Raw genomic sequence first — 9,063 nt, forward strand, 5'->3', positions numbered from 1 at the left:
AAGAAAGTGTTAACCCAACCACATTTTGTAGAGGTTTATTGAAATAATGGCTTTGCTAAACTCTTTCCATCACTCCAAAACACAGCAAAAACTGTTTTAGCTACATTTTTAAGAAAACTGAAAGTCATCCTCCTATTGTCACAACATTTATGCTTCTCCTCTTACTACATAAAATATCTAGTCAGCATCAGAAGAAACAGATATGGACTCCAAGTCAGCAAACAAATACACAAAGTATACTCTCTACTTCCAGCATGTGCATGGTCACAGGTAGACAACTACCTGCTTAATTTTATGGAACTTTCTAACAGACTAAATTAGCAGCCCTGACTCCTCCCATTCTTACTATCAAGCTGACAATGAGCTGGAAGAAAAACACCTCTGAATAGCACCAGCCATTTAGTCTCAAGAACCATACATAAAATTTCAACTGAAGGAGGAAGGTTGACGTGCCCATTCTCATACCGTGCATATCCCTCCTTTTGTCTAACTTCAGTGTTGGATGTATTTGATCTACAGGTTGTCAGCTTCATACACTAAGGAAGGAGGTCCACGTGACACATTCTGTCCACATTCATGCGCGTTCTCTGATTTGCAAAAAGCTGTGGGAAATTAGATCATCATCAAGCAAGCATGCTCTGGTGTATTATAGAATGGGAGTTTAAAGCCACTGCATCTCCAGAAGCTGAAATTCTGTTAGAAGTGACCCACCCTCCCTTTCAGCTGAAGCAACCTCAACAAGAAAAAAAGCTAGATTATCATTTATGTATTCATGTAGCTGATAAAAAATTACTCAGTCCCTGATGATGCAACATTTCAGAGGCAGTTTTACACTTCATATGCCCTCCCATAAATTAGGGCTGTACAACAAACGCTTTGAGCTAGAGGCTTTGAAAAAACATAGGAGGCGATACACACTTCAGTCCACAGCTTTTCTTGCAGATCTTAAATAAAATTATTTAATTGACTGATAACCTAAGGGATGCCCGAGAAAGACTTTAAGGACTGGACAAAGTCCAGAGAGACCTGGGATAAATAAATAAATAAATACAAAGACCAAAGAATAAGGTACCAAGGTAGATGTGGCAAACACGCAAGAAGAAATTATCAGGAGAGTTTAACTTTGAGAAATACAAACGAGAAGGAAAACAGAAGCAGAAGACAAGAACACACACACAGGTAGGGCACAGCTATTATTCTGTAATAGATCTGTTTGGAAACAATTTGTTTTCTTATTCCACACACACCCCCAAGCCTCTTTACTGAAGATGCTGTTTCACAAACACTTTAAATCAACCAAATTCAATCTGAAAGGAGAAATTCTTTTCTCTCAGCACTGACTGGTAGTTCCCACTCCCTCCCTTGCTCTAGTGCTAGCTCCTGTGGAGTTTTGCAGCTTTACTTTACTGTAAACGGAGCACAGCAGAAGCGTAAGTACACTTATGTCCTCAAAAGCAGTAAGAATAGGTTGCTTGCCGCATTTGCGTAACATCTTCAGGTAGTATATTCAGCTTTCTGAAGAACTCCAAAGGCTGCTCAGTAGAAATGTACCAAAGTGAACTCATTTGTACATAAGCTAAAACACATATCGCAGGGAACACCTACCAGCAGTGGCTTCAAGTCTTCTTCAGAGTATGATTTACTGCTGAACAGAAAAACAGCTTGTCCATCACTTCCACTCTCTCACAACTAACTTCCCCCTCCTCGCAGCCATTGAAAACAAGTCTAGTACGATCAAATGAAATCCTCGCAAGGGAAACCTGACATTAGGAGAAATGTATCGATGCATTTTCAAGTGCTTGCAAACAAGGAACACGTGAATCACTGTTCACCTTGCTCTTAAGCACAAGCCTGCACTTTACAGACCAATTCACTCAGCAGCTTGAGAAATTAGTAGCTTACTGTTGGGTACCACACATGTGGCACCAGCCACTTAGTGTCTGCCCGTAACACAGAAGTTTACCGCTCTCAGTTCTGAAGCAGAGAGAAGAGGAAACACGTCAGCTACCCCCTGTGGCACAGACATCTCATTAATAGTCCTCTTAAATGTTAACAGTGATCAGACAACCAAGGAGACTACCAGAAAGGTTGTGATATTATCCTTCAATCTCTCTTTTATATCTCACAACACTTGCAATAATGAAAGATCACACCACAAAACCAAATCCTTGCAAATAGCTCGATGCAGAAATGCTGATTGAAAGACAGCTTCACAATTTTGTGATTACTCTTCCATTCATCTCTGTAACACCATATGTATGCAGTTTATTTTAAGTGTCACATATATATTATCACCTCTTACAATCCATACTATCAAATGCCTGCCAACATACTGGCTTCTTCCAATTGCTTTTAGTTTCTTTCTCTCCTTTTCCAGTGTTTTATTTGGAGAAAAAAGAAAAGAAAGAAAGAAAAAAAGAAGGTGACTGACTCAAGTAGAAGGAAAATTATCCGAAACCCTTTAAACAGTTGCTCTGTTAAATTGACACAAGTTTAACAACGTGTACTTGGCACGTTCCTCTTGCCACGAATACAAGAACCTTTTTCAAAAAAACTCGTTCAAAGCAGGGAAATCTTTTAAAGATACAGCACAGACCTTACTGAATGGTGGTTTGATGGCTGTTACAAAGCCATTTCTAGCCACAAGTGTTCAAATGACAAAGATAAACAACCGTAAAAGCTCTTTTTCATATCTCCTTTTTAATAGGATAACGACCGAACAGAAAGGCAAACCCCACCAACTCATTCTCCCTCAAAGTCAGTGCAGGGATACAGCAGAGGAGAAAGTCTACTAGACCCAGGCGTAACTGTGCAGAGAAATAAACCAGAAGAGGCAACAGTTCTTTTGCTTATGATGTCTTTTAGCCTCCAGGGTTCCCAAAATCCCACCACCTTCCACAAACCTTTTTTTTTTTTTTTTTTTTTTTTTTTAATACAAGGACATACTGTACATCCACACCACAGCATGACAAAGACAGCTCCTAAACTTTAAAGGGATCATTTACTTCAAGGAAACTGAAAAATCAAGTTATAGCAGAGTCACAACTCAAGAGGAAAATTGTACTTGATGGCCTCATCTAAGTCCCAAGCAAATCCTTATCTGAGAATCGCAGAATTAGAAACACTTTGGTTGGCAATATATCCGAAAAAGAAGCCTGTCATTGAAACAGGAAGACGCTGCATGTTAGTGTGCAGGTACACTGGCAGAGACCTATGGAAACCTTTTCCTTGTTACAGTTAAACCTATAGACATTAGCCTCTCACTCCATCACATACTGAACCCATCTAGAGTATTAACAGAAGAAAGCCGCACATCTTACGTGTGATCATGGGAGCTCTGGTCTCTGCCTATCAACATGGAAAACATGAGATCATAGTCCAACACCACTTTGTAGGCTGGACACTGTGACAAAGCATGCCTATGAGCCCAAACCTTAAAATCAAAGAGACTTCTACTAGGTAGAAAAAACAAAGAGCGGAAGGAAGGGTGGAGCGCCACATTACTCTCAATCTGCAATCTGCTGCAGAACAGCATTGCTGTCAGGAAGTACAAAGCGCACAGCAGCGTTTCAGCAACAGTTACACCTTTATGTAGCGTAACGCACTTTTTTTTTGTGAATACTAGGGTGAAGGGGCATTCGAACAAAAAAGATCACTTCTTAGGACAACGTATACAATATGTTGCACCTGAACAGTGAGAAAACAGAAGTACTTGCTTTTAAAAAACACACATGGCCAAGTTATATAATAACGACTACTGAACTGCAGATACTTTCAGTGACCACAGAAGATTGCTACAGAATAAATAGGTGAGAACTTTTCCTTTCCCCTCATCAAAATCCATCTGAATTGTACACCTACTAAGCTTTTCCTTACATATGGAGACTATAAGGAAAAACATCAAAACAGTGAGTATAGAAACCGGTTCTCTTTGCCTCCTCTCCCTGTTCTTCATTAAAAAAAAAAAAAATCCTCAGGCAATGACACTTGTAGCAAAGTTGCAAGCTACAGAGAAGACAAGTCTGTTGCACTGCACAGTGAGTTTCAAACAGATTACAAAAAGAGACAAAAGAAAGCCAACTACCCCTACACAACCTCCCCAGCTTGAATAAACTGGGAGTCGGGTACACCTCTAGACTGGTCAAATCACGCACTCAGGTCCACAGACTGCACTGAGAGTATCTTTCAATAAAACCCATTTTGCATCCTGTTGATGTTTCAGCCATATTAGTATTTCTTTTCCTCTGGTGAGTTTTTTAAAGTTGCTGCAGTTCTTTTAACAGCTTTATGACACCTGTATTAATGGATATTTTCCTAACACTACACAAGAGGGAATCTTACAAGCAAACTGTCACCACTGTTTTTCTTCCTTCTTACCTAGTTACTGGTCATCAGATTAGATCCCTCCCACCTACTTATACACCTCCAAAATAAAGAGCAGGGGTGGATCAGGGAAAGAAAACCTTCAAAGAAAGCAAACTCGCAGCTCAAACTGGAATAACTTTATGAAAATTCAAATATATTTTTCTTTACTGTGTAACATTCTGTGTAAGTCACTCAATCAAGCAGGAATGACATGGAAAGAATGGGACTAAAGCGAACAATGAATGATCCATAAATGTCTACAAGATTACATAACTGGGGATGAGACGGCATGCATGCGTGTGCACGCATTTGGGGGAAAGGAGGAAAAAGAGCTAAGGGGAAGAGGAGGAAACAACGTCCTCAGTCACAGATACGGGGCTCTGCACAGCTTACTCAATTTCCCCCTCTTCCCAAAAGATAAATATTTTAACCCTGGGGCAAGCAGACAGCTGAGGGACAAAAGCAAAATAAAACCCACTTGCTTATGAATATACTCCAAAACATCCCTTGCTGAAATTGCACCAGAGTTGCTCTATCATGAAAGAGAGCTCACAGGCAACCATGTTTATACTAAGGCAATTAACACACGGTACATTTCCTGCACTATTATTATTTTCATTGGCACTCTCAATGCGTTTGTTGCACATGTTGAGCCTTAGCAGGATAAGTGATATTCTTACAAAGTTAACAACAAAACGTTGCCGATTTGAAATGTACTCACTGTTATTTTTCAGGAACTCCTATATTTACTTTATACCATTCTCAGGGGAGAGCTGGACAGTTGTATTAGTTCTGCAAGGAAAAGATATTCACAATAAGCTTCATAAAGGCTTCGATCCAAGAAACTTTTTAAAACTTGCACTTTTTGGACCCGATGTCCCGTTTTGCTTTATACGAGGCTGCGCGCGGTGGCTTTGCATAATCACCACCCACGTTTCGGAACGATCATTTCCATCTCAAATTCATCAGCGGTTCGATCACTTGTTCGAGCACAAGTTCAGGAAGAGCCACTCGGACGCCCCCACCCCGCCGAGAGCTCCCGAGGGCCGCGTCGAGGGGAGGCATGCCCTGGGGGCAGGCGGCCGGGTACCAGCGCCCCGCCGAGCGCCCGCCCGCCGCCGGCGGGGATGCACTTGCTCGGAACTTGAGGTTTCTCCTCCCGAGCGGCGCCGGCGGCTGCGCCGACACTTGCTGCGGTCGGAGCCTCCGCCCGAGCCCGACCCCGCGCCTTAACCCAGGCGGGACCTGCCGAGGCGAGGCCGGTGCCCTGAAACCCTCCCGCCCGCCCCGCCAAGCGGCGCCCCGGGGCAGGCGAGGCCCCGCCACCGCTCACCCAGCCACCCCCACCCCCCACACACAGAGCCACCCCCGGCGCCCCTCACCAGCGGCCTCCGACCACCAGGCGCGGCCGGGGGCGGGCAGGGCCGCCCGGGGCACCGGAGGGGGCTGAGGGACGGGGGACGGAGCGGGAAGGAGGCGGAGGAGGAGGTGCCGGCGAAGTCGCGCCGGGCGGCTGTGGCAGGAGCGGCCGGCGGGGAGGGGAGGGCGGCGGGAGGAGCCGTTATGTGAGGCGGGCCGGGCCGGGCCGAGCCGGGCCGCCTTCCCCCCGCACTGACAAGCACGAGGCTGCGCTTCCTCTTCCTCACAGTAACGGGGGCCGGTCCCTCCGGCCGCCCCCCGCACAGCACCTCCCCCTACGAGGGACCGGCCGCCGGTGCCCGCCGCGGGCAGGTGCGGGGCTCGCCGGCCGCCTGCCCCGTCCCGTCGCGTCCCCAGCTGCCCTCCGCCTCTCCTGCGCCCGGCCAGCGCCGCAGCCCGCCCCGGCCACCCGCCCCGCCGCCGGCCGGCCCCGAGGCTCGGCTCGCCTACCTCCCACGGCGGGCAGCGCCGCCCCCGCCCCACGGCGCAGAGTGGAGCCGTTCGGCCGCTCACCGGAGCCGGGCTCCGCGCCGCCGCCTCGCCTCGCCGTGCCGGGCTGCTCCCGGCGCTATCCCATCGCGGGGCTCGCAGAGACACTCGGCGGCTCCCCGCAGCCGCCGCCGCTCTCACTTCCTCTTCCTCCCTCCTGCTGGCCGGGCCGCGACGCGCAGCCCCGGGCCGGCCGCCGCCGAGGGGGTCCCGGGGCTGGGCAGCACCTGCGGGCGGGGGGTGACCCCCGGCCGCCGCCGCCCCTCCGCCGCAGCCCGCCCCGGCGCCGCTTCCTCCCGCCGTGCGGCCGGCGTCCCTCCTCCCCCAGCTCCTAGCGGAGCACCGGCGGCTTTTCGCCTTGCCTTTGGAACAACTGTTTCTTTTGCCTTCTCGCTTTTCTTCCCAGAGGGCCACCGCCGCTGAGCAGCCCCGCAGCCGGCGCCCTGGGAAGGGAGCGAGCCGCCGGGGCAGCCCGCTGAGCCCGGCCCAGCCGAGTCCGGCCCAGCCCGGGACACCCCGCTCCGCTCCGCGCCCCGGCCGGGAGAGGGCAGCTCCGCACCGGCCCTGCCCAGCCGCTGGGCACCGGCTCCCCCTTTCCTTGTTTGTTAGCTTTTTTTTTTAACGTGGTCAGTTTAAGCTGTAAGTTCCCCGAGTTAGATACCCCACCCCCCGTAGATAACCGATATATTTCAACTCTAATCCCATTTCAGGTCTCGTGCTACAACCGCAGCACGGTTATTATCAATAATCCTACCCTTGTGAAGAAATTCACTGCATTTTGATTGAGGTTTCTACTTCTTTACCCACTCTGCTATCCTGTTTGATCCGTAGGTAATAACGTTTATGGCCAGCACACAAACCGTAGAGGACTTAAACATGAAAAGCCCCAAAACTTAGGGGCTGTTTGCTCCTTCAACAGGCTGCAAACCTTTAACGTTCACCCATTTTCTAGTTACCTTGTGTTCTGTACAGATCAATATTTGATAAAAGTGGCCTATTTTTATCAATTTAGCAGCTGTGCTGCATGTGCAGTTGAGGTTTGAAGGGTGCTAAGCCACCGATCTTTTAAGACTAGTTCCATCCTTTCTGGGCAGCCGCAGTGATATTTATATCATGATAGGCTGGAGACTTCAACTAGCAAGAAAGAAAAACACTGCCCAAACCCATGGTAAACACCATCCTTTCTCCAAAACACAGGAGTTTAACACACAAGGGAAACAAGCAGGTACAGAGAAAGTCATAGTAGTGCAACATCTGCCTCCAGCAACAGCACGGCACCACTCACTACTGATCAAGGTCAAATCCTCCTGTCCCAAACGGCAGCACGACAAACACTGCTGCACTAGCAAACCCTCCCTAGGACTTACTTACAAGTCTTTTGACAGATTTGTGACTTTCTTGCTGGAAATAACAGACTGTTCTGTCTATCATCCATTTTAATCCTTTCATAATATTAATCGATTAACAGTAACTGCTGGCAGCAAAGTAGCAATAAAGAGCACAAGCTCGCTGCTCGGAGGTAAGCTGGGTGCCCACTTCCCTAATGAGTTGATTAACTTCAAATGCTTCACTGAATGAATCCACGTGAGCAAGTGGCACTTCAGCAGCTGCAGAAGCGGCACAAATGCACTTGTGAATGCATTTCGCTATTTGCACTTGGCCTTTCCCCCTTCTGCATTTATTATTCCATTATTATGGAAAGTCATTTCGCCTATAAAATATTTTGCCCTGCTGTCACATTTTATTTTGCATATTTCTTGAGGAGTGTAATGCTTATGGCTGAAAACGACTGTCCATGCCAAAAAAATTCATGAGACTTCAGAGCTGTTTATGAACAACTGTTTGGAACATCCTAACCTTTAAACGCACATTCCTTAGATAGCATGTTATCCTAAGTTACACTTATTTAGAACAAACATGCACAAAAATTGGTCTGCAATTTTCAAAATTACCCACTTCAATTTACGTGACTCTTCAGAGAAATTTAAAGGCCTTAAATACTATGTTTTATTCACATAGTTGCTGGACAATGTATTGATTTACAGGAACTCTGAAAAGCTGAGGCAAAGGTCTTGTAGGTAACAACCTGTCCTATTATAACCCAATGGAGGTGATTCACCATTCTCACACCCCCGTGTTTTAATGTGTTTCTCTTATGTACTTACATCATCCATTTTTCATGCCTCCTTTCGTTTTTTCCCTTTTGCCGTCCTCCCTTTAATCAATAGCTCAAAGTACTGGCTGCTTCTTTATGTCGAGGCCTTGAAGTTGTAGCCTTCATATGTGTTGCTAACGTACCTTGGCCACTGCATGACTTTTCTCCTACTTACCATTTTTAAATACCTCTCACCTGTTTTCAACCATCCTTTCCTCCCTGCCTTTCCTCCTCTCAGTAGGGCCATCCTTTGGCAAGGCTTTGGAGCAGGTTTCCTTCCCGGATGACAGCAATAAGGGAGGAGAGGAGGACAAGCGTTGGGTAGGGCTCGGTCAGTCGGACTGGTGCAGGCCACAAACCAGTGGCCTCGGTCCACAGCCTGGCATTTGAAGATAAACTGCAAAGTGATATTCACAATACCTTGTGAGCTGCTGTAGCTCTGTAGCAAATTGTCTTTGCTGTGGAGCTTGTGACCTCTGGCAAAGGGGCAAGGCAGATGGCTGAATGTTGCGGTCCCTCAAATGCCCTGCCCTGAACAGGCAGCGTTTGAAGCCAAGGTGTTCCTTTGGAGAGCTACCATCACCCTGTGAATGTCGTAAGTTCACTTCCCGAGCCTGAAGTTAGACACAGGAGAA

At 47.3% G+C, this 9,063-nt stretch overlaps 1 protein-coding gene across 4 annotated transcripts in view; it reads right to left on the bottom strand.

The window, feature by feature from the left end:
* Positions 1 to 6,801, bottom strand: part of ELMO1 (engulfment and cell motility 1) — a 314,254-nt gene extending 307,453 nt beyond the window's left edge. The window contains exons 1-2 of one of the 4 annotated variants that reach the window (XM_064443946.1): positions 6,298 to 6,801; positions 5,087 to 5,157 (exon numbers count right to left, since the gene is read on the bottom strand). The gene's annotated coding sequence lies outside the window, so the exon portion shown is untranslated. Of the gene's footprint in view, positions 1 to 5,086; positions 5,158 to 5,747; positions 5,948 to 6,234 lie in introns of those variants that run through there. The other 3 variants (XM_064443945.1, XM_064443950.1, XM_064443948.1) reach the window with 3 other exon arrangements.
* Positions 6,802 to 9,063: the final 2,262 nt, after the last annotated feature.

The sequence above is a fragment of the Phalacrocorax carbo genome, chromosome 2 (assembly GCF_963921805.1).
Source record: "Phalacrocorax carbo chromosome 2, bPhaCar2.1, whole genome shotgun sequence".
In the NCBI taxonomy this organism is placed as follows: domain Eukaryota; kingdom Metazoa; phylum Chordata; class Aves; order Suliformes; family Phalacrocoracidae; genus Phalacrocorax; species Phalacrocorax carbo.